The sequence below is a fragment of the Aotus nancymaae genome, unplaced genomic scaffold (assembly GCF_030222135.1).
Source record: "Aotus nancymaae isolate 86718 unplaced genomic scaffold, 86718_ANA_hifiasm-v0.15.2.pri h1tg000020l, whole genome shotgun sequence".
Lineage (NCBI taxonomy): Eukaryota > Metazoa > Chordata > Mammalia > Primates > Aotidae > Aotus > Aotus nancymaae.
The window spans coordinates 64,327,595-64,353,946 of record NW_026988432.1 but is presented as its reverse complement, the minus strand read 5'-3'; the positions used below and the strand labels follow the sequence as shown (position 1 = coordinate 64,353,946).

General features: G+C 37.6%; 1 protein-coding gene and 1 non-coding gene across 9 annotated transcripts in view; both read right to left on the bottom strand.

Annotated features, from left to right (window-relative positions):
• Positions 1–26,352, bottom strand: part of PTPRM (protein tyrosine phosphatase receptor type M) — an 849,557-nt gene that overhangs the window by 399,680 nt on the left and 423,525 nt on the right. The gene's annotated exons all lie outside the window — the stretch shown is intronic.
• LOC135276184 (small nucleolar RNA U3) lies at positions 16,731–16,945 on the bottom strand. The gene has a single exon (XR_010343735.1). It is a non-coding gene; the product is annotated as a small nucleolar RNA U3 (small nucleolar RNA).

The following is a 26,352-nucleotide window of genomic DNA, read 5'->3' as shown; positions in this document are numbered from 1 at the left end:
TCAGGAAACAAAAATAATGGCATTTCTAAAGTAAGTTTAAAATAAAAGCAGATGTACTATTTTCCAAAGTTGTATGGAATCAATAAAGGAAACTATGTATCTTAAAAATATAAACAACCAGAGGTCTAATTACTATTTTGAAAGAGGTGAGAAATCACTACAGTGCTCCAGTATTACAGGTCAATGCTTCCCAGTGATGTCTCTCCAACCTGTGCAACTGTGACCACAAAGATGGGTCTGGTAGAGAGTGACCAGAAACACAAAGGGAAACCACAGTGGCAATAAATCTTGGTTTTCTTCTCTGCAAAAAGGAGGGATGAACTATGAGAAGGAAAAAATGTGCAAGGAAACATTTCATCTTATATTTATTTCTATACCTATAATTTGGTCATGTTATTAGAAACAATTTTAAGATAAGTACCAATAAATGCATATTTTTCCTTTTAAAGGTGAAGGAATGATTCCTTCTAAAAGGCACAGTTAACATCAAATTGTCTTTAGATATGTTATAAACATGATACCTTGAGCTTCATTCTTGATATTCTAGTTGAGCTAATTTGTCACTACGCATCCTGCATGTCACCTGTGATAATTTTCTTGGGCAGTTATTTCTTAATAGCTGTAAAGGGTGAAACTCTAAAGTCTGCCTTTTTATTGGAAAGCTAGGCTGGAAAGACCAGAGTAGGGAATCATTGTAACATGTTTCATATTTCTGCAGAAGTCTCCTCCAGGCTACAACAGTTTGCTTTGGGCAAAGAGTGATTTAGAGCAATGAATAAGTATCAGAACTAAAAATGATCAAATATTTAAATAAGCCTAAATATGGGTTAAAAGAAACAGGGGGACGTAGTGAAACCATGAAGAGTTTGTGACTGGCATAGAGGGCTAGAGATGGATGGCTGTGAAAAATGATCATCAGAAAGTGTGCCTATCAGTCCTTCCTCACCAGAAGAGAGTCCCTGCTTGCCTGTACCCTCCCAGCAATCAGGTCCTGTTTCAGAGTTTTGGGACATTGATATTTCAGCTGCGGTTTTCCATTGCCAACATCTGTCTCCTATCTACCCTCCAACGTGAGCATATCTTATCTACTCTCTTCTATTTGTCCTTGTATAATTTCAACCCAAATCAAATCCTTTACTGCTCTTCAGGTCCTAACAGTCCCTCTTTTGGGAAATCCTGTTCTGTTGGGAGCAGACGCTGCCTTTATTCCAATCTAGATTTTCTTAAATCAAAATACCTTCCTCATCCTAAATATCCTGAATTACAGGAAAGGGTCTTGGGTTGGGGTCATCAATGTTTCTTACATGTTTTGCTTTATTTTTGTTTTTACACCACATTCAAGGAGATCCTGTTGCCAAATTATCTTCATGACATCCAAACATATTCCCAATGAACCTATCCTCAAGCTCACATCCTTCTCCTGTCTTTTATCTCCTACAGTCTATAATCTTTGTATCTCTACAAGCCACATTACAGGTGAATCTGGCTGAAAGAATCCTACATCCCTTCCCTGCTTCTTCTTTTGACCTTTGGTTTTCAAAGACACCTTCAGACTCAAAGTATGCCACCTCCTTACATTCAGATCTTACCCTCCCTGACCTCAGCCTCCCATGTGCAAGGCTGTCTCTCTCTCCCATGGTACCAAGTCAGTGGGTTCTTCCACCCTCCTTATCCACCTGCCCCCACTCCTGTGCTGCCACCCAGCCTGGGCAGTCACAATATGAACATTTTAATATTTGCTTCTCAATTCTTACTGTTTTCAACATGGTGAATTGTCTTTCTTGAACTGGGTCTTTCAGAATGGACAAGGTTTGGGCAGGCTGTGAGACCATAACAACAAAACTCCAACAGTTGTGGGAACAGGATATTTCTGAGGTCTGGTAGTCAATCATACTGATGGGAACAGAAATAGCATGAGATAACGCTGAAAAGAAGGGGAACTTGGCAAAAAAAGATGAATACTTATGTACTCTTCCTGGGAGACAAAGAGTCACCAAAGGCTTTTGAGAAGGGATATGCCTTCATCAAAGAGATTTTTAAAAAATTAATTTGATAATGTTATTAGGAAATAGGAAGACAACAAGGAGCTATAAATCACAAAGGCATCCTAAAAAGTCACCTGGCCTAGGATGTACTTGTGTCTCTGTATAACATCCCATTACAGAAATCACAAATACTATAAAACACTTCTAAAAACAGATATTCTAAGATTTCTAGTTCATTTACTTCAAGATGGAACAGATAGTTATATATAAGAAATACCTATCTGATTCTAACCTATACATCTGTTCTTAAATTTTAATTCCCAAATAATTTTGTGTCTTACTATTAGTAGCAATGTAAAGTAAGTTTACATTCAAGTAAGTATTACAGTTCATATTAAAAAAAAACAACTCAGGAAAAAAAGGGGAAATAGTTTACTGTTTCCAGTTCTTGTTTCTCTCATTCATTATAGCAAAGTAAATTTACTGTATTTCCAAATGAAAGGTACACTAGATATCATTTAGTCCAACCAACACACTTTACATAAAAGAAAAGTAAGGCGTAAAGCAAAAAGTGACTTATTTAGTCTCTTAGCTAGTTGCTGGCAAAACCAGGACTCTAACTTAAGTAGGTAATTGGCTCTTTCAGGCTTCCAGCATTAAAAAAAAAAAAAAGTTATGGAAGCTAAGAAGTTGTAATTGCCTTATTCATTGTCTCCTGAAGCCTCATCTTTTAGCCACATCAGAATGACAGCTAATATCAACTGAGCACCTCACAAACCAGGCATCATACTCCACACCCTACAGACAGCACTGTTAATTCTCACCCGGCACACAAGATCAAGCTGTATTGGAGAAGCTCCTTTGTTTGCAATGTCCTTGCTCTCTCCTCCCCGCTTACTTAAGAACTGCCTGCCCTTCAAAACTCAGCCTAAGTTTCCAACCCTCTGTGATGCCTTCTCCTGTGACCTGATAACTAAAGCATCTCCTCTGCGGGTTTGAGCATAAAACTGGCTGCAAGGCAGGACCTTCAGCCACCAGATTTCGAGCCTCCTTACAGTGTTATTAAGTACTTAATGTTTACTCAGGGTTTGTCTTTCTAGACTCGGAACGCTGAGTGGTCAAGACTCAGCTCTTGTATCTTCTCATATTCCTATGCCTGCTAAATAATATCTGCACTACAATTATGGTGTTTGGAGGGAGTGAGGTCAGTATGGATCCCTAAGCACATGCATGTTTCCATGGAGTTAAGCATGAAGGAGTCAGGGCTTCCAGCAAAAACACATTTCTTCGAGCAAGTCTCCAAAAAGTTTAGAGAAAAGGAAAAAAACATTCACATTCAAAGCTACAGGAAGTCAAAGAGAACAATTCATTATTTTTTCTCTGTCAACCAACCACATTATTAAAACATACATCACCCAAAGTACAAATAAATAACATCATTAGTTATTTAAGTTTTGAACCAAGGCATTCAAGAGCTAGGATGGGGGACACTTTTTTCCTTTCATTCTTTAATTATCTATTCATAAAAACAATAAGACCTTTTATTTTAAAATATAAAACAAAAAAGTGGATTTTTCTGTTAAGATTTTTAAGCTGAAAGATCAAACTTTTCCCCGACCTTCTTTGTCAGCCTTTAATTTACCCATAGTTAGTCTTGTCAGCTGCTGTTTATTGATTTCTCAGTGATTTATTCTGCATTGTGCAGAACTGAACTGCTGACCTCCTACTGTACACAGCTGATCCTCTGCAATTTTAGGGTAAGTGGTAGGAGGAAGCTGTGATATGGGGCTGGTAGCAGGGCAGCTACATTAGCATGTGATTACACAGGCACTAACTCCAACACAATGCCACTTCAGTCGATTTTCCATTCTTCACACAGCAGCCAAACTGCAAATACTTCATAGGGATTTTAGGAATAATTTCCACAGAAATATTTCTCAGGACTTCAATGGACCCTAAAAAGTAGGCAAAGATGTGCTGTCACTTTAAAAATAAAGACGGCAACACAAGCTGGAAGACACCTTCCAGCCCAGGCAGGAAGGCAGTTACTAACGGGAATTCAAATGAATAAAAAAAATCGATTCCTCTCATAACATCTTTTAACTATTAGATAAGAATCTCTACCTCCAGAAACAATTGCAATGTATTAAATAATTTAACATACAGTTTTCTATCCAATGTTATCATTCCCATGTTTGGAATTAAACCCTCAGTGGTCAAGAGCGGATTCAGTACTGACTCTCTAACCTGGAGGCCCCTACCACTGACTCATCCTGTTAGCTATCTCCATGCTTTTCAACAGCGGATCTCAACCACGGTGTCTCAGACACTTGATCAATTCCAGTATCTTTCTGCTTGTTAAATCGGGATGAACAGTGGTCAGACATCACCTTTTAGATCTGTTAACAACTGATGGCTTGCTGGGCACTGTTAGGAAAGTCACTTGACTTTGCCGTGCTTTTATTTCATTTGAAAAAGAGATCAACTATTTATTGTGACTGATTCCAGAATGTTCCTTAATCATAAAAATAACTCGCATTGTAATTTGTAAAGGGCGTTAGTAAATAAGTAAGGCTTCTCTGGATTGTTTCCCACATTTTTGGAAAGGACACGATCTGATGCATGTGATTCTCTTACAGGCCTGCAAAAAGGAAGATAATAATAATAATAATGATAATGTTCCAATATTAGAGATAGAATGCAGGTAGCAAGTGCTTTGAGGAGCATATATTAGTGGAGACAACTGAAGGTAGTATTTATGTAACAAATATTTGTCCATGAAACAGGTCCATTACCCAACTCGTCTGATCATAAAAACCACTGGCACTTGTGAAACTGCAGATTCCTAGGCCCTACCCCTGAGACTCAGAATCAGCAAGTGAGAGGTTGGTTTAGATAAACTGTGCAAGGCATAATCATCTGGGGGGAGTGATGCTGTTTAACACTTAGAGGGAGGAGCTGAAATCTAGTTTTTCCTTTGGGACAGAGTTGACAAGTATCCTACAGAGAAGTGAAATAGAAATTAAACTCTTAGGAATTTTGAGAACAAAATAATATTTATTTGTTATCTAATGAGGTTAATTTCCTAAAATAAGACTTTGGAGAATCTCAAATGGAGTCAGATGACTTTTCAGAGAATATCCACATTTAAATCCACACTTAGATCCAAAAGGAGCCACTTTGCCTGTGCATCTTTTGTGAACCCACATAACTGTTCTGGATGACAGTAGGGAATCGCACGACTGTTCTGGATGACAGTAGGGAAGATAAAGAACCACGGTGCTATTTGGTGTGACTCAGAAGACCTGGTGCTTCATTATCAGGGACCCAGGACACCATAGCAGTTCTAAAATCTTGAATCTGTCTAGGGTTTCCATGGTTTTGGGAATACAAGATCCTCCCACTTCTACCTATGGTTTCCTGGAAACAGGGCCAGAAATATGCCAATTCCACTCCTAGGAAAAACTGAAAGATGAAAGAGAGAAGCAGGGGGAGGAAGCCTTCTTTACCTGTGCTGTTTTGTGCAAGGATGTTTTTGGTGCAAGTATTTTCTAAGAAGGTTTGTGATAAATTATACAGGAAAGCCAGAAAGGAAGTCTCATAATGTAATATGCAAATGCTTCCTGCTAAACATTTATTATGCAAATAGGACCACTGTAACTCATGTGGATCTCACTCACAGAAACACTGATCATGGTTATGAGTTTTTCCTGCATAGCATACATGCCCATTATTCTTAAAAGGAAGTTTTATAAGGAAATTTAAATTTCACTGAGATGTCTTCAAAGTATTTATAAATGTTTACTTGGGACAGAAGATATGAGCTAGTAATCACAGAGCAGTAGCTATTAGCTATGCAAAAATAGATTTATCTTAATTATTAACCAAAACACAAATCAACCTGAGCTGGCAGGCAGCAGGCTTAACAGCAGCGAGTTGAAAGGTCTCAAGTTCATTTGCTACAACAAACCCTCACAAGGGCTCCAGCAGCCCAGGCAACCCATGAATCCTCCTTTAACCTCCTGCTCCTCTAAGTTACCCTAAAGCCAAATAAATTAGGTTCCTGCTTAACACATGGAGCTCCATGGATCAAGATTTTCTGAAGGCTGTCCTCATCTCTAATATAGTTCCTAAAATTACTTTTAATAAGGAAAAAAGACTACTTATTCCACAATTAGAAATTAAAAGACTTAAAATACTAAAGACAGATCAAGGCAATACTTAAGTATAAAATGAGTGTCAGTTGTGTAATAATAGTAATAAAATGACTTTTCAGAACTGTAATCAGAGGAGGGGGAGAGAGTGAGCAGCCCTGAGGAACATTAGGCTCTTGGGACAGGGGAGGTCACCCCTGAGGTGATTTTAAAAAAAGGCACCACTGCACAAAGAAAAATACTGCTGGATGTGGGACCAAGAGTCTTGGATATGAATCTGGGCCCTGCTATTCACCCACTGTACAATTTAAGGAGTCTTCAATTTTCTGAACCACAGTTTACCCGTCTGTAAAATGGGCATATGTCAACGTCAACCACTGATCTGGGAATTAGACGGGATTACTTACGTGAAAGTAGTTTGAAAAAGATAAAGCTATATATCAAAATGAAGCAATATTTCTGCATTAGAAAGCTAGGACTAGAAAATAAAAACTTCCCAGAGATGTGACTTTGAAGAGAGTCTGTTTGTTTCTTAATAGGATAAAGACAATAAGAAGTAATATGTGAAGATATTTCTATTATACAGGTATAAAAATCAGGTGGCTCTACTTGAGAGGACATACAAATTTTTTGGTTTCTAACACAGTTGACTTGAATATCAAAGAGCATTCCTTAATTGAGACAGATGTTTTCTTTTTTTTGTTTGTTTTTTGAGACAGAGTCTTGCTCTGTTACCAGGCTAGAGTGCAGTGGCAGGATCTCGGCTCACTGCAACCTCCAGTTCCCTGATTCAAGCTATTCTCCTGCCTCAGCCTCCTAAGTAGCTGGGATTACAGGCACACTCAACCACGCCCAGCTAATTTTTGTATTTTTAGTAGAGACAGGGTTTCACCATGTTGGCCAGGATGGTCTCAATCTCCTAACCTCGTGATCCACCTGCTTTGGCCTCCCAAAGTGCTGGGATTACAGGCGTGAGCCACCGTGCTTGGCCAAGACAGATGTTTTCAACAGTTTCGTTGCCCTTCCTTTAAGTATATTTTCCCATGCAACCATTCACCAGCCCTGCCCAAAGGACCATTCTTTAAGTTCTGAAATAAATTTAACACTTAGCTATATAAGCTGCAAACATGCTTTTGGAAAACACAATATAGTGTATGCTCATCATTTACATAACCAGACAGCTGGAGTCTACAGAAATCCAAATTTTGTCATCTCTTATATGCACTGAAAACATACTCTTCACTGAAATGCATGGGTGAGAGGGAAGCATTGAGGGAAATGAGTTAGCAATAAATCCAATCCTTAAGTAAATTTAAAAAAAATTCAAATTTTCTGTAAAAGTAGGGTGGAGGTGATTGCCTTGATCTGATTCTGTGTTTATTCCAACTTGTGGCATAAGCCACATAGTTCCCCATAAGCTCTCTTCCTGGCTCCTTCTGGTTTCATGCAGTCTATGGCAATTACTAGGTCGGTGCAAAAGTAATTGCAGTTTTTGTCATTACCAATTAGTTTTGCACAAGCCTAACAGCTGTCGAAGCATTTCTCCCTTTTCTGATGCCATTGGCTCTCCCTCATTATGTCTTTCATCCCTCATGCCAGAGGTCAGTCATCTTCTGAACTGAATTACTGGGAGCTGCAAGCAATACTAACTTGAGCCCATCCTGTCTTTGCAAACTCAGTTCCAAGCCTGTTAGAACATTTTCTTTCTTTTTTTTTTTTTTAAAGTTCACTAGATAGGCAGGCAAACAGCCAGTCAAAATATGAGAACTCATGCCAAATGTTATCCATTTGAATTGCTTGAGTAATTATTCTATCCAATTCCCTATAAGGCAGATATCAGTCACATGGTGCACACACACAATTTACATAAAAACAAAGGATAGATCCACAAATTGCAAAATTACAGTGATTCTATGGGTTCCTTTCATAAGGGACTTATCCAACATACCCTCCTCAACCCTTACTGTAAGTAAGTGGCTGCTTTCAATTTGGTTTTCAAAACAATTTCCAGTTCACTCCCAATCTAAGACAGTGACTTTAAGTCGAGAAATTCAGTGCACAGCTGAGATTCTCCCTCTGTTTTCTTAGGCCCTATGAAATTCCTGAACAGGTCAGTCCACAAAGGAAACATTTCCATTTCTTTTTAGAGACATGGAATTTCAACACAGACAACACTGGGCCATCAGAAAAGTTAAACTACCTGCTTTTGAGGGCTGGAAGAGTGCACTCTGCTCCCACCAAAATGAGTGACTGAACTTTGTGCTCCTATAGCCAGGAAAAGGAAAGTGAATATTTATCTTCTTTCTTCCCTAAGTTTCTTTAAATAGGATGGTCACAGACAGAAGGCCAAGAGGCAACACAAGGAGAATATAATTAAGGAATGCCAGCTTGTACGTAATAGGCCCTCAAATGTGTATTAAATGAAGCTGTTGAACTAATGGTGCAATTACACAGATGCAAAGAAATACACAATCTCTTAAAAGCATTAATGTCTATAATGTAATTAACTCCCAGAATTTAGTTTAGAGTTTTAAGCCACAGCTATGACTTTATTTTTGCCTAGTAATCTTCAAGATAGCATGAGGGCTGGAGCTGATTTGTACTTCATTTGGCAGATGTGATATGGTGCTCAGACCAACTTCTACAAGTGTAGACACCAGGTGATCGGGCTGAGGCACCTTCCTCTCTCTTTCTAAACTGGAGAACAGTTCTATTCTCTATACTGGAAATAGGACACCCAAATTTTCCAACTGTATTAGTCTGTTCTCACGCTGCTAATAAACACGTATCTGAGACCAGGTTACTTTTAAAATAAAGAGGTTTAATGCACTGACACATGGCTGGGGAGGCCTCACAATCACGGCAGAAGGCAAAGGAGAAGCAAAGGCACGTCTTGTCTTACATGACCATAGGTAAGAGGGAACTTGTGCAGGGGAGCCACCATTTATAAAACCATCAGATCTTATTTACCATGATACTTATTTACTAGCATGAGAACAGTATGGGGAAACCACCCCCATGATTCAATTATCTCCACCTGGCCCTGCCCTTGACACGTGGGGACTATTACAATTCAAGGTGAGATTTGTGTGGGGACACAGCCAAACCATATCACCAACTCTCTTTCTCAGCCATGGCAAAATGAGAAATACTCTGGGTAACAGCACAAAAGCAAATGCCAGGCTGCTCTGTATATTTCATTTTCTTTGTTGTCCTAATAGAGAATTTTTAGAGAATTCTTTGATATTTCAGTTTTTAATCAAAACGAAACATTTGAAATTAAAAAAAAAAAAAAACAACTTCTAAAACCTGTTGGTTTCCTGAGTTGTCAAATCAGTGGGCAGAGATACATCAGCATTTCTTGTCCTTCATCTCAGCCTAAGAATTGTGATCATGGAGAGATGTTCTGTGAAATACACTTTACCTCTGTTGGGGGATGATACTTCATTGGTTCTCAAACTTTAAAATGCATCAGAATCACCAGTAAGACTTGTTAAAACAAGATTGCTGGGTCTTGCCACTCAAGAGTTTCTGATTCAATACATCTGAGTTGGAGCCTGGGAGTCTGCATTCTCCAGGGTGCTGATGCTTGCCGGTCCAGAGACCACTCTGTGACAATTACGGACACAGGAGAATATGCAGGGCTGGTTCTCATAAAGATAGAGAAAAAAGGGTCTCCAGCTTCTCCCAGACTCATGGATCTTTTTTGTCATTGTTCTGAACCTTACATACCAGACATCCAAGGATGTGACATTATGTTTTTTCTGCCTATGGTTCTGATTTTTGCCTTGTTCCAGGTCTTGCTTACTTCTAACCTACTCAGCAGTGGGTGCTGGTTGGATACTAATGAGTTAGCATGTGTTCACATCGAATCATACCTGGCAAGGACTTGAGTTTCTACCATCTAGATGTCTTGTTCTGCTGGCAGGACTTTCATTCCCTTCTGAACATTTGCTTTTAAATATTATCAAGGTTTTTAGAAACGAAAGTGAAATAAGAAAACAGAGAAGCTATGCATATATGCATCTATTTGGCATCCAGACACCTAAATGTCTATTAGGCACTCCTTCCAGAGGCATTTTTCTGCCTTGGGGCAGGACTTCATAAATCTAGATAGAGCATGAATGTGAGTGGATAGATTACCTGCAATTTTTCTATGATCTCATTTCACATGGTCATCTAATAGCCAAAATAATCAGGAGCAGTTTTCCACATTTAACAATAACTCTTTTAAAAGTTCTGAAACTTAATGGCATTAGCTGAGGCAGAACTGTTCAAGGAAACCAGAGGAAAACATCAATTATGACACACAGCAGGTGCTAACAGTGAATGTTGTGCTAGAAGCCATAAATCTATGTCTTAACACTGGTAGAATATTATGTGTTCAGTAAGACCATTCTTACTGCCTTCTGCCTGCAGGCTTTCCAAATGCCTGACATGGCTACCTGACATTATTCAATCTCACCAGGCTAACTGGCTGCTGGAGCTCAGCAAAGAAAAGCTATCAACTGGCTTTTTATTAAGAAAGATTAGTGCAGAGAAGGGGACATGGGTTTGGGAGCCATGCAGCCATGCAGTCTACCGAATTCTTGGAATCATTTCATAAATATTGCTAGTTTTGGAATACATATCTGAGAATAACTCTATAAAGTCACAAAAGCCAGTGTGTATTTAGGCTGGTGGAGGGGCAAATAAAAAAAACAAACCTTTCATCTAGCTGTCTGGCACCAGAAAACCTTTAACCTGTCTGTCAGTCCAGTCTCTCAGCAGCTCCACTTTTCGAGCTGGATACACACCACACCAAATTTCACTTCTCAGAAAAACCATAACTGGACAATGGCCTGTGACACAGAAAACTGAGGAGGTGGCAGTAATCATCCCAGTAATTCTGTCAGCAAAGACACTAGCACTTACAAGCTTAACCACACTCCATCCTGGAGTTTCTGAGAGGTCTATTGCTAACCCCTAACAGAGGACATAGGCAAGAAATGCACCAGCCCTGCCTGCTCAGCAGAGACTTGCAATGAATCCAGACACCTCGCCAGTGCTGTCACAGACAGCAAGAGGTGGTACAGCTGCCAGACCCATGATTTCAGGCACATGCTGAATGGAGCATTTTACTCTGCTCTCTTTCAAAGCTGCAGTTGCTCACTCTTCTGCCTCCCATCAGACATTTCTGGTTTGTTCTAAAATGCTATTTTCCCTAAACATTTTGGAAGTGGTGCTCTCTTTCCTAGGTGCCTGCAGTGTTCCACCCATTTATCTGCATCATCATTCTTTATGGAACTGGAAGTCATTTGCTATGTTCCAAATTGAGTAGTTTATTCAAGTGCCTGCCACTGCTGGAGAAGGATATGAACAAGTCTTTGGAAAAGCACAGAAATGTTAACAATTGTAAAAACTACTTTCTTGACTTCCTATGATGGAACATTTAGCCTGCACTGCCATCCAGAACTGATTTTTTTCTCTTTTCTTGTGACTTCATGATATATGACGTGACATGGATGAGGCAGCCGCCATGACGTATAACTCTATGTTTCTATCAAACACAAAAAATGTAGGTTTAAAGATGCCACTTTAGACCAATGTCTATGAACACAAATATTTATTCCTAAGGGTCCTATTGCCAGCTTGATTTTAGATGGTGCTCATCTCTTTGCTTAACTAAGCACCTCTCTACAACATCAACAATTATCTTGGCATGTAAATATGAATTGAGGCTGAGCCCCCAAGTGAGAAAGCTGTTATTCAAATACACCTGTAGAAATCCAAACATATTATGTTTTATATTCACTTATTGACACATAGTAAAACCATTATACATCCAAAGAGGGTAATGAACAAATTGATATGATTAATAACAGACACATGTCACCTGAATAAATGGATTTGCTGACATTTTACCTAATTGTGGACTTTTGCCTAAATAAAGCACTACATTCAACTATTTACAATTTAAATGTAAATTCTTGGCATTCATGATTGTGATCGTTGATCTTATGTGTCAGGCTGAAAAGGTGAGAGGCAGTCTAGACATCTGGTGAAGGATTATTCTAGGTGTGTCTGTGAGAGTGTTTCTGGGTGCGTTTAACACCTGCATCTCGGTACTGAGCAAAGCAGACTGCCCTCCTAATGCAGGTGGGCCTCATCCAATCAGTTGAAGGCTGAATACAACAAAAAGACGGTAATTCCCTTGCCTGACCACTTCTGAGCTCAGACATAGTTTTTTTTTTTGTTTTTCTTTTTGTTTTCCCGGCCTTCACACACGAATTGAAGTATCAGCTCTTCCTGGGTCTAGAGCTTGCTGCCTTCACAACTGGAACCACATCAGCACAGGCTCTTCTGGTCTCCACTCTGCCAACCACAGGTCTTGGGACTTGTCAGCCTCCATATAATCATGTGGGCCAATTCCTTATAATAAGTCTCTTTGTATGTGTACATACACATATCCTATTGGTTCTGTTTCTGTGGAGAACCCTAATACAATAATTTTCCCACAGTTGAATATCCATCTATCTTGGAACCTTCTCTGTTACTACTTTTTTTCAAAATAAATGTTCGATTAGAATCAACATTATATTAGGTTGGTGCAAAAGTAATTGTGTTTTTTTTGCCATTGTCAAAAGCAGCAATTACTTTTGCACCAACCTAATACCTTATCACTATCTACTGAACAATTGAAAGTCCCTCCTGCAAACTGTCATTAGTACTGTCTTCTGTGCCTAGCATCCCATCCCACGTGCCTCTGCTCAGAGAGGGATTTTACCTTCTTTCTGGAAAGCCCAGCTCAAGGCTTGCTTTCTCAAAGGCCTCAGTCACCTAGCCTATATTGCAACTATCATCTGTATCACTGACTTGACTCCTATGGTAAGTAATGGTTATAACATGTAATCTGGTTATAACACCGATGAGAAAAATACATAAATTCCCAGCCAGCACCACCATCTGTGTGAAGTGTGCACATTCTCACCATGTCTGTGAGGGTTTTCTCCAGGTACCTTGGTTTCCTAACACATCCCAAAGATGTGCGTGACAGGTTAATGGGCTTCTCCCAAGTGTCTCAGCATGAGTGAGTGTGGGGCTATGTGAGTGCACTCTGCAATGGAAGGGCATCCTGTCCAGGACTGGTTCTCACCTGTCTTCTGAGCTGCCAATATAGGCTCTGACTACCTGTGACACTAAGCAGGATAAGCAGGTTGGAAAATGAATGAATACAAATCATAAAAATTCATGAAGTATACAATAATCATATAAATACACGATAAATAATGGTGTACAGCCAGGCACAGTGGCTCACACCTGTAATCTCAACAGTTTGGGAGGGCCAAGGTAGACAAATCACTTGAGACCAGGAGTTTGAGACCAGCCTGATCAACATGGTAAAATCCTGTCTCTATTAAAAATACAAAAATTAGCCAGGTGTGGTGGCACATGGCTGTAATCCCAGCTACACAGGAGGCTGAGAGAGGCATGAGAATCACCTAAACCCAGGAGGTGGAGGTTACAGTGAGCTGAGATTGTGCCACTGCACTTCGGCCTGGGTGAGACAGCGAGATTGTCTCAAAAAACATTTTTAAAAAGTTGTAGAAAAGTACTTGGGGAGGCTGCCATACTTGTAATTTTTTCACTATATGAATATTCTTTCTATATTTAAAATATTTAATGATATTTTTCTATTAGTCCATAAACATCTTCATGAGGAATAAAGGCAGCACTTTTAATAGTGTCATGTTTTAATTTTTACAAAATTGATATAAAAATTTCACATATTTGTGGAGTACGTGTTATATTTTGATACATCTATACCATGCATAATCATCAAATCAGGGTAATTGGGACTTCCACTGCCTCAAACACTTCCCATTTCTTTGTGCCGAGAACATTCTAAATCTTCTCTTGCAGCTATTTTGAAATATACAATAAATGATTGATAACTATAGTTATCCTACTTTGCTATTAAAGATGAGAACTTATTCCTTCAAGTTAACAGTATTTTTGTACCAATTAACCAACCAACCTCTCTTCATCCCTCCAACTCCTTACCCTTACCACCATTCTACTCTCTACCTCCAAGGGATCAACTTTTTTAGCTCCAACATGAGTAGAACCTGTAACATTTGTAATTCTGTGCCTGCCTCATTTAACATAATGTCCTCCAGGCTCATCCATGTTGCTTCAAATGACAAAACTCCATTTTTTAATGGCAGAATAATATCTTTTGTGTATATATACTATATTTTATTTATCCATTCAACCACTGATGGACATTGGGTTAACTCTGTATCTTCACTATTGTAAACAAAACTCAATAAATATGAGAGTGCAGATCTCTCTTCAATATACTTATTTTCTTTCTTTTCAAACATACCCAAATACCCAGCAGTGGGGTTGCTGGATTATACAATAGTTCTATTTTTAATTTTTGAGGACCCTCTATATTGCTTTTCCTAATGGCTGTACTAATTTACATTCCCACCAACACTGGCATGAGAGTTCTCCTTTCTCTGCATCCTTGCCAGTATCTGTTACATTTTTCATTGGGTAATAGCCACATTAACTGTGATGACAAGATATCTCATTGTGGTTTTGATGTGCACTTCTCTAATGATTAGTGATGTTGAGCATTTTTTCATCTGCCTGTTGTCCATTTGTATGTCTGCTTTTGAGAAACGTCCATAAGGTCAGTGGCCCATTTTTTAAATCAGATTTTTGTAATTGTTGTTGAGTTGTTTGAGTTCCCTAAATATTCTAGCTATTAATCCCTCCTTATCCAATGGATTGCAAATAATTTCTCCCATTCCATAGGTTGTCTCTTTACTTTCTTGATTGACTCATTTGCTGTGCAGCTTTTTTTAAAACCCAAATAGTCTATTTTTGCATTGGTTCCCTGTGCTTTTGAGATTTTGCCCAAAAAATATTTGCCCAGACCAATGATGTACCAAAGCAATTATCCTGCATTTTCTTTTAGTAGTTTCATAGTTTCAGTCTTAGATCTAAGTTTTTACACCATTTTGATTTGAGTTTTACACTTGGTGATGAGGGTCTAGTTTCATTATTCTGCATGCAGAGATCCAGTTTTCTTAGCACTTGTATGCTCTTGAAGCCTTTACCAAAAATGAGTTGACTATAAATACACAGAGTTACTACTGGGTTCTCTTCTGTTCCACTGGTCTGTGTGTCTATTTTTATGGAGCACCACGCTGTTTTGCTTACTATAGCTTTGTAGTATATTTTCAAATCAGGTAGTATGATCCCTTTAGCCTTGTTCTTTTTGGTAAAATTGCTTTGTCTTTTCAGGGTTTCCTGTGGTTCCATATGACTATCAAGATTGTTTTTCTATTTCTGTGAACAAAGTCATTTGTATTTTGTTAGGGACTGCAATGAATCTCTGGATTGTTTCAGGTAGTACAGACATTTTAAGAATGTTATTTAATAATTCTTCTATCCATACACATGTAGTATCTTTTTATTTTTTGGTGTTTTCAAATCCTTTCATTCGTGTTTTGGAGGTTTCACTGTAGAAAACTTTCACTGATTTAAATTTATTCCTAGGAATTTTATTTTTTGATAACTACTGTAAATGCAATAGGTTTCCTGATTTCATTTTCACATTATTTGCTGTTTATGTATACAAATGCTACTGACTTTTGTTATGTTGATATTGTACCCTGCATCATTACTGAAATTGATTACAAGATCCAATAGCTTTTTATAGGTCTTTAGGTATTTCTAAATATAAGATCATGTCATCTGCAAACAAGGACAATTTGACTTCTTCCTTTCCAATTTTGGAAAGTTTTATTTTTTTCTCTAGCTTGATTTCTCTGGCCATGACTTCCATTACTATGTTGAATAAAAGTGATGAATGTGGGTATCCTTGTCTTGTTCCAGATTTTAGAGGAAAAGTTTCACATTATTCCCTCTTCTGTATGATGTTAGCTATATGTCATATATTGCCTTTATCGTTTTGAGGTATGTCTCAGTTTTTTGAGAGACTTTACCATGAGGGGATATTAAATTTTATCAAAAGCTTTTTCTGCACCTATGGATGGACATGACCATATGACTTTTGTCCTTTATACTACTGATGTGGCGAATTACATTCATTGACTTGTGTATGTTGAACCATCCCTGTATCCCTGGGATAAATCTCACTTGATCATGGTGTATCTTTTTTTTTTTTTAAGAAAGAAAGAAAAAAGGAAAAAAAGAGTAAATGGATAATTTCAAACATGCTTTACCTACCAAGAAAAAAAACTTTAGTCCCTTCACTAGCAAATCCTTCTACAAAACCTTGAAGAGAACTTAACACAATTGACTAAGCAATAACGAACTTTCTGAAAACACTACATAGAAAAAAACCTGCAGAAGTCCAGAAAAAACAAGGAATACTGGAATTAGAAAAACCATATTTGAGAGCCATGTGACAGACGAGGCAGCCCACTCCCCAAAGATCCCTCCAGCAAGCAAAGAACAAAGAAAAAAACCTCTCACTTGACATGTTCTCAAAACAATTTGCCTGCTAAATGAGCTACCACCCCCTTGCACAACAAAAACATCGTTCTTAGTACACAACAATAAAATGGGAAGAAGCACTCAGACTGCAACCCCTCCATCTTACTCTCCCAAAGGAAGACAAGAAAAACCATCAATGATACATGGAAATTGCAGCAAAGCAATACCAAGAGTCAGCTTCACGCTCAGAAGAGAACGCTATGTTTCCTCCTTATGGTTTCCAGTGCTCTACTCGTTCAGAGAAACTTCTCTAGTAATGAACTATAGAAATGATCCCTGAAATATAGGCTTTGTAACTTTTTACTGTACTTCTGAATTTACTATATTAATATTTTGTTGGGGATTTTTACACTTACATTCATGATGATGATGCCTGTAGTTTTCTTATTTGTCACATCCTTGTCTGGTTTTGGTATCAGGGTTATGCTTGCCTATTACAATGAGTTAGGAAGAATTCCCTCCTTTTCAAATTTTTGGAATAATTTTAGAAGAATCGGTCTCAGTTCTAATTTATAAATTTGGTAGAATTCAGCAGCAAAGCCATCTGATCCTGGGCTTTTCTTTGTTGGAAGGTTTTTTATTACTGATTCAATCTCATTACTAATTATTGGTCTGTTCAGGTTTTCTACTTCTTCCTGGTTCAACCTTGGGAGATTATATGTGTCCAGGAATCTGTTGATATTTAGTTGTTTCTAATAGTCTCTCATGATTCTTTCTATGTCTGTGGTATCAGTTGTAATGTCTCTTTTTGTTATAAATTTATTTGGGTCTTTTCTGTTTTTCTCTTGGTCTAACTAAAGGTTTATCTATTTTATCTTTTCTGAAAACCAACTTTTCATTTTGTTTTCTATTTTTGTCTCCATTTCATTTAGTTCTGTTCTGATATTTATTATTTCTTTCCTTCTACTAATTTTGTATATGGTTTGTTCTTGCTTTTCTTAGTTTCTTGAGGTGCATCATTAGGTTATTTGGAATCTTTCTACTTTTTGATGTAGGTATTTATGACTATAAACTTCCCTCTTAGAACTGCTTTTGCCGAATCCCATAGGTTTTGGTATGTTGCCTTTCCATTTTCATTTGTTTCAATTTTTTTTTATTTCCTTCTTCATTTCTTCACTAACTCAATGATCATTCTAAAGCGTATTACATAATTTTCATATATTTTTCCAGGTTCCAATATTTCTCTTGTTATTGATTTCTATTTTTATGCCATTGTGTTCTGATAAGATACTTGAAATGATTTTGACTTTTTTATATTTATTGAAATATGTTTTGTTGCCTAACATGTGGTGTAACCTGAAGAAAATTCCATGTGCTGATGAGGTGTATTCTGCAGTTGTCAGATGAAAGGTTCTGTAATGTTTGCTAGGTCCATGTGGTTTGTAGAGTAGTTAAGTCCAGTATTTCTTTGCTAGTTTTCTGTCTAGGTTATCTATCTAATGCTGCAGGCAAGTTTGGTGTTGAAATCCCCAACTATTATTGTAACGAAGTCTATCTCTTCCATTAGTGCTAGTGATATTTGCTTTATATATCTGATGCACAAGTATTGAAGTGTGTGTGTGTGCGCATAATTTATATCCTCTCGCTGAATTGATCCTTTTATAATTATGTAGTGACCTTGTCTCTTTTCATGTTTTTTGACTTAAAGTTCTAGTTTGTCTGATATAAGTATAGTAACTACTGCAGAGTTTTGGTTTCTTTTTGCATAAAATATTTTTTTCTCATCTCTTCACTTTCAGTCTAATGTGTCTTTATAGGTGAGGTCAGTTTCTTGTAGGCAGGATATGGTTGGGTCTTGTTATTATTTTTTTCACCCATTCAGTGAGTCCGTATCTTTTAATTGGGACTGTTTATATGCAAGATTGTTATTAATAGGTGAGAACTTACACCTATTAATTTTCGTCATTGTTTTTTACTTTGTAAATCCTTTTTTCATTTTTTTCCTCTCTGATCTTTGAGATTTGGTAGCTTTATGCAGCAGTAACCTCTTCCTTTCTGTTTCTCATTTATGTATCTTCTCTTTCAGTAAATTTTATATTGTAATGTGTTTTCATGGTGACGGATAGCATCCTTTTACTTCCAGATGTAGCTCTCTTAAGCATTTCTCACAGTCAGTCTAGTGGTGACAAATTCCATCAGTTTTTGTTTGTCTGGGGAAGACTCTGTATCTGCTTTCATTCTGAAGGACAGCTTTGGTGAATATAGTATTCTTGGCCAGGAGTTTTTTTATCTTTCTTTCAGTACTTTGAATGTATCATTCAACTTTCTTCTGGCCTATATGTTTTCTGCAGAGAAATCTGCTGTAATTCCCTTACATGTGACTTGACACTTTTCTCTTTCTATTGTTTAGAATTCTCTCTCAAACTTTTGACAGTTTAACTATAATGTGCCTCAAACAGGAGACTTTTGAGTTAAGTACATTCAGAGATCTTTAAGCTTCATATACTTGGATGTCCATATCTCTTAAAATTTAAGAAACTTTTATTTATTATTCCGGATTTAATAGGTTTTTCTATGCTTTTTTCATTCCTCCTTCTGGCATTCACAATATTTGAATGTTTGTTCTCTTGATGGTGTCCTATATGCCATTTAGGGTTTCTTTTTAAAATTGTTTTTTTCATTCACTTATGTCTGACTGGGTTATTTCAAAAGACCTATCTTTGAGTTTAGTAATTCTTTCTTCTACTTGATCTAATCCATTGCTGAAGGTCTCAACTGTATTTTTGTTTCATTCATTAAATTCTTCAGTGCCAGAAATCCTTTGTTATGATATATCACTAATTATTTTTTAATTGTGAGGTGGTAGGATGGTAGGAGATGCTCATAATAACTTTTGTTTTGTAAATATGTACTGTTAACCCACCACCGCTACTACTTTCATCATTCACTGATTCATGAAAAACTGGATAATTATCTTACTTGTTTTTATTAATCTTGCTTACATTTACACCTAGCTCACCTTTGTTTCAATGTTTAGAAGGTTTTGGGGTCTTTATTTTGAAGGTTGATGATGTTTTCTTGACCAGAAATATCACATAGTAACTTAATTCATTTATATTAATTAGCCTATGGTAAAACTGGTTTTGATACACAATGTTTCTCTTAAGGTCCAGAGTTTCCCAGAACCTATCAATGACATTAAGTGAGGACTTCCTGTACTGTACTACCAGTTTTCTGTGTGTGTATGTGAGTATTTTGTTTCTCAAATAAACTGCAAATTCATGCACAACTCTGTGTTGCCTCTGCTCCCTGAATCTACTGTTTACCTACCTATATGTGTTTACTGATGATGATGATGACAAGAAAGATATTTAGAGGTATCAGCAAATGAGAAGCTTGTCTTCTCACTTCTGCCATTTAATTGTAAAAAGGAAGTACTTCTGAACCCTAAAAAGGCACTGAGTGAAGCAACAATGCTTTGACACTTAATTTCATCATTTCCTGTGGATAAATTTTCTCTAATGAAGCAACTTTTGATTGCAGTATGAAGCCTTTCCATTGCCTCCATGTTCGATAAAGCAAATGATTTAGGCAGATAGTTCAAAAATAAATTATACTTTTGTAGTCAAAATATCTTGTTAAACAAGATCATACCCAGAACCCCAAAAGATAAAACACCTTTTAGTGCAGCTGCTCTGGTGGGAGCAGGAATGAGGCCATAATAACTCTCTCTCCTATCCACTCAGGGCATGGTACTGAAGAAAATACACAACAGATTTAAGCAAAGTAGCTCTTGTTCCTTAATGGAGTCACAGATTCTTTTTCTTTTTGCCTTTCTTTCCCTTTTCATATATATTTTTCTGGAGGCTGTTCAATAGTTTAGAAAGCTTTTCCTATGCCCAAGAAACATCATATTGGATAAATACCTCTAGAGACTTTGTTAATCTCCTGAGAATCTAAAATATCATCCACTTATGATGGGTTCTTTCCTACACAATTTCCATAAGTTTTGGGCTTTGTACTCACATCCCATAACTTATGGGCCTTTAAAACAAACACCGATCATCTTTTTCTGGGAATCACAAACCATGTGGACAATCAGCAAAACCCTTTGTGTCAGTTACTAATGAGAACAAGCTCTCCTGGGTCAGGCAGCCAAGATTTTATTAGTTTAAAACAAAACCAAACCAAAAATGTTCACAAAGTTGCTAGATTTGGTTGCTACTAAAAATACAAATCTGCTTGGTGTAGCTGGTTCCTTTCTTTCAGAAAGATTATTTGCTGCAAGGATGTTAATGAAATTAGACCCTGAGATTCTATTACGTGCTACTGCCTTGCAAACCAATATTTCTGTTTTACTTTACTACTTCTGAGGATTGCCTTAGATTTGCCTCTGTTCTTTGCCACCTCATCTCCCTCCATTCCTTCCTTCTTATAGCTTTCCTTTTCTCCCTACCTTCTTTTCTTTCCAGTCGTAAGCCATTTTTTTCTGTCACAATTAATAGTAATTCCATTGACATTACTGGTAAGGTCACTACAATCCTCTAGTGGTTAAAGGCAAAGTGTCCCTTGAGTAAAACAACCACTACATCCCCTATTTTGTATTACTTCTCACTTTAGCACAGTTATCAACATAAATCATGTTTAACAGTGAGTGAGGTGTAAAGTGTTTGTAAAGAGAATTTTTTTAAAGATTCCCCAGTGCTTTCATGAAATCCTTCTTGAGGTCATGGAAGACGCAGAAAAGCAAATTAAGAACCTCATTCATGGTTTCTTCATTCTCAAGAATATATTGCTATTAACTGTAAGAATATAAATTCACTGATTCCACTGAATTACACTCAATTATCCTGGGTCAGTAGGCTTACAGAAAACCAGAAGCTTAATCTGAATCATTTTCACAAGGCCTCCATTAGCTATAGCAATCATTCATATAAGAAACTATTACTATACCCTGTCACCTACAAAACCTGGCACATTGAGACAAGCTTCCTACAATCCACCCATCCCCCGTCTCCAGGCCCCACCATCATTTATACACAGAGAACTGGGCTAACATTAACAAAGAGTCTATCCTTGAAGAAAAAAACAACTTTTAAAAAGGCAGCATAAGGCTAGGGGCAGTGGCTCACAACTGTAATCCCAGCACTTTGGGAGGCCGAGGTGAGCAGATCATGAGGTCAGGAGATTGAGACCAACCCGACTAACACAGTGAAATCAGGTCTCTACTAAAAATACAAAGAATTAGCCAGGTGTGGTGGCAGGCGTCTGTGGTCCCAGCTACTCAGGAGGCTAAGGCAGGAGAATCGCTTGAACCTGAAAGACAGAGGTTGCAGTGAGCTGAGATCATGCCACTGCACTCCAGCCTGGGTTACACAGCAAGACTCTGTCTCAAAAAAAAAGAAAAAAAAAAAGGGCAGCAAGAAGGGATAAGGCACTTCTCTGTCTTGGTGATCAGTGTAGACTGTTTACATGTAAATCTCCTCTGTTTAAGCCTCAAGGGCAGAAGACTAAGAAATTCATCTTCATAAATCAGTGCAAATCAGCATTGTCCTCCTTTTGGGAAGAACTCCTGAATCATAAAAATAACCCAGGTGAAACTTTTAACCCTAAAATATTTTGGCTGAATACTGAATAATTTTTATATTCTTATTAATACTATCACTGAAATCATTTAGTATATAGCAATCTGTATGTGACATTATCCAAAGTAAGTCAACATAGTCTCTCCTGATTAAAAGAATATAATCTAAAATAAACTAGCTACAATGAAGGATTAGGAGAATCAAACCTCAGAACATGATTCTTCATACTGCAAAAATGCAAAGGCATTGGTGCATTTTGCATGACAGTTAGTGTTAGAACAGATGCAAAGAGTAAATGATCAGAAAATATCAGGAGTGGCCAGGGTGTGGTGGCTCACATCTGTAACCCCAGCACTTTAGGAGGCCTAGGTGGTTGAATCACATGAGGCCAGGAGTTCAAGACCAGTTTAGACAACATGGTGAAACTCTGTCTCTACTAAAAATATAAAAATTAGCCAGGCATGGTGGTGCACGCCTGTAATCCCAGCTACTCAGGAAGCTGAGGCACAAGAATCACTTGAACTTGGGAGGCAGAGGTTGCAGTGAGCTGAGATAGTGCCACTACACTCCAGCCTGAGCAACAGAGCAAGACTCTGTCTCAAGAAAAATAAAAAATAAAAAAATAAAGAAAATGTAAGGAGAAAACATTACCCTGAGAAAAGAGAAAGCTTTGAAGAGTTTCACAAAAGAAGAGAGCAAAGGTGAGGCCCATGAGAGGTGAAGTGAGGAGTATGACAGCAGATGATGGCCAGTGAATGATATAGGAATGGTTTTCCTACTCTGGAAACTTACAGAAAGTGGGTGGAAGTAAATGAATTCAACATTAAAAATGTTATTCAAAAGTTTAAAAAAAAATGTTAACCAAGAAGAATTGAGTAGCTAGGCAAGGAAGACTGAAGTCAAGGGGACAGGATGTTATCTAGCAGGATGAAGTGAAGAAATCTCATATGCATAGTGAGTAAGGAGATACAGAAGTCCTTCTTATTATGCTATGTGTCCTGCTCAAGGAGTCATGGCTAAATTTTAATTAGTGTTAAGAAATAAACATTAACATGCACTGTAAATAAAGCACTATGTTAAGATGAACCAAGAGTGGTTTGGGGCTAATAATAGCAATATGAAAGCAAGGTGAGTATAAATTTCAGCAGAACCCACAAGCCACCGACATACTGCCATGGTTTGGTACAGTAATGCCAGTTACTGGAAGTCATTTAATTTTTCCTGTTACTTTGCTTGCAATTAGGAAATCAGGAAAAGTTAGCCACACCCATCAACACTGCTGCTCTCTCAGGCTTGTGTCAGTGGTAATTAAGACAAACTTAATAGCCACAAAACAAATAGAGAATAAACTTTCAACTTATCTATGACCAACCAGTATTAATTGACTATATATTAATAATAATGGGCAATACGCACCTAAATAGAGGCACTATATTATCTAACTTTAGCAATAGTTATTTGCTCTGTAGATGATTTTCCCCACTCTTACAGTGAACTTGATCTCCAATCTGACATTTTCTGGGGCCAAAAATCTAACTTATATCGAAAGTCCTTAGAAATCAAACAGATATTATACATGAATGTTCATAAAATTATTCAAAATAATGAAAAGGTGGAAGCAGCCAAAATGCCCATCAACAGGTGAAAGAATAAACAAAAGGTGGTATATCCAACCAACATAATACGACTCAGCCACCAAAAGCAAAGAAATTTTAATATATGCCACCAACATGAATCGATCTTGAAAATATCATGCTTGGTGAAGTAAGTCAGAAACATGTAGAAAACTATGGTATGATTCCACTTGTATGAGATACCTGGAATATGCAAATTCATAGAGAAAGAAAGCAGAACAAAAGTTGTCAGGGACTAGGTGGAGGAGAGAGGTGGAGGTTGTCATTTAATAGTACAGGACTTTAGTAAGGGATGAAACCAATGTTTTGGGTATAGATAGTGATGACGATTACACAATACTGTGAATACATTTAATGGCACTGAATTGTACATTTACAATGGCTAAACTGATAAATATATTAATGTATACTTTATTATGATAAAAAATTTTAAAGACCTTTTCATTTCTTTTAATCAAAACTAGAAAGGGCCTAATTTTAAAACCATAAACTAATAAAATGATTATGTTTATTTAACAAAAATTTCAGATCATTGAAAGTGTTTCTAAATCATTTACATTTTCTTTTTCTTTTTTTTTTTTTTTTTTGAGATAGAGTCTAGCTCTGTCACCCAAGCTGGAGTGCAGTGGCATGATCACAGTTCACTGCAGCCTCAACCTCCCAGGCTCAAGTCATCCTTCTGAGTAACTAGGAGGACAGGCGCATGCCATCAAGCCTGGATAATTTTTTTTTTGTAGACACAGGGTCTCACCATGTCACCCAGGTCCTGGACTCCTGGGCTCAAGCGATCCTCCTGCCTCCATCTTTCAAACTGCTGGAATTACAAGAATGAGCCACTGTGCCTGTCATCATTTACATTTTCAAATACATATTTGTTTATGAAGACATCAAGAAAGAATGAAAAGTTTCTGTTTACTTAAAATTTCAAAATAAATCCATGAAGACTGTGAACAAAAGTGAATCATAATGCTGACTCTGAGAAAATGTTTTTAACCTTTAATAACGTTTTAAAAATTAGATAATGTGATTTAACGTGTATTAAATCTACTTACATTTTATGAGTTTTCTAAACCAGATAAAATAGAAATGAAAGCACCCCCAGGTTAATTTTAGCATCAGTCCCAGCTGTGCCCTGGAGTCTAGGGGTCCCCCTTCCCCATCCTCTATTCCTGTGAGAATAACTGAGACCCGATTGCTATAGGTTTGTCTCAGCTCACCGCAGATCATGGACCCAGTGGAATGACAGGAAGCCTGCCAAGAAACATTCATGGCCAATCTTCTCCCAATCACTGATTCTCATGTCTATTATATGTTAAGTATTCTGAATCAACAGCTTATGTTATTAATAAATTAAGAATAATTAAATATAACAAACATTTATCCACTTGCTCCCTTACTGTGGCTTACCCAGCTTCAACCCACTAACATAATCATAACTAAGTCAACTTTCCTCTAACTATAAGAATAACCCTTATAAAATAATATTTAAACACAACTGAACAAGGGTTAAATAAACTTTTACACTTGTTTCTCAAGAGACTCACTGTGGGGAATAGAGAATTAATGACAGATTTTTGGAGGACAAGTTACAGCTTGAAATTGCTGTGTCTAACTGACAGTCCCCGTGTTGGGGTTACCAGCTGAATAAATTTTCTAGGGATGCCATAACAAAGTAACTTAGACTGAGTGGCCTAAACAATAAGCACACTTTCTACAGTTCTGGAGGCTAGAAATCCAAGATCAAGACATCGGCAGAGTTACTTTTTTCTGAGATCTGTCTCCTTGGCTTGCTGATGACTGTCTTCTCTGTGCATCCTCCCGTGGTCTTCTCTCTGTAAAATGCCCATATCCTAACCTCCTCTTCTTACAAGGACACCATTCATAATGGATTATCACATTTTAAGTTAGTTATCCTCTTAAAGGCCCTATCCAACTATAGTCACAACCTAAAATACTGGGGTTACAACTACAGCAAAGGAATCAGGGAGGAACACATATTCAGTCCAACTCAGACCTCCACTATAAATTACTGTCTATAAAGACATTTTCCAATTTTTAAAACATTTGCTAAATTTAGGCCATTTTAGTTCACAATTTAGCCCCTCACTTGCATATGGATATTGAGTAACTGTAGCATCAGGTGCTACAGCTGAACCTGTCACAGACCATGACACCTTCGTTCACTGGCCTTGGCTGGGGATGTGCATGCACTATTCTCCATGTCAGGGCACAGGTTTCCAATCCCCACCAAAACAATGCCAGCTCATTCTGGCACCAAGAGGCAACAGGAAACACTGTCCAGGCAACAGCTGGCAATCACAGATTTGAATAAGTTCCCCTGTGTTTCTCTGTATTGCTCTAAGAATGGACCAGAACCATAGAGTAGAAAATATTCCTAGGTGACCAGGTACATAAAAGTAAGGAATCTGCTTTTCTCTTTCCTGAGAAAATGAAACACATTTCAAAACCTGCAAAAGGCTTTGATTCTTGTATGCGTTAGTCTGGGCTGAGCTGCTTTAAACCCTGTTACGCAGTACTG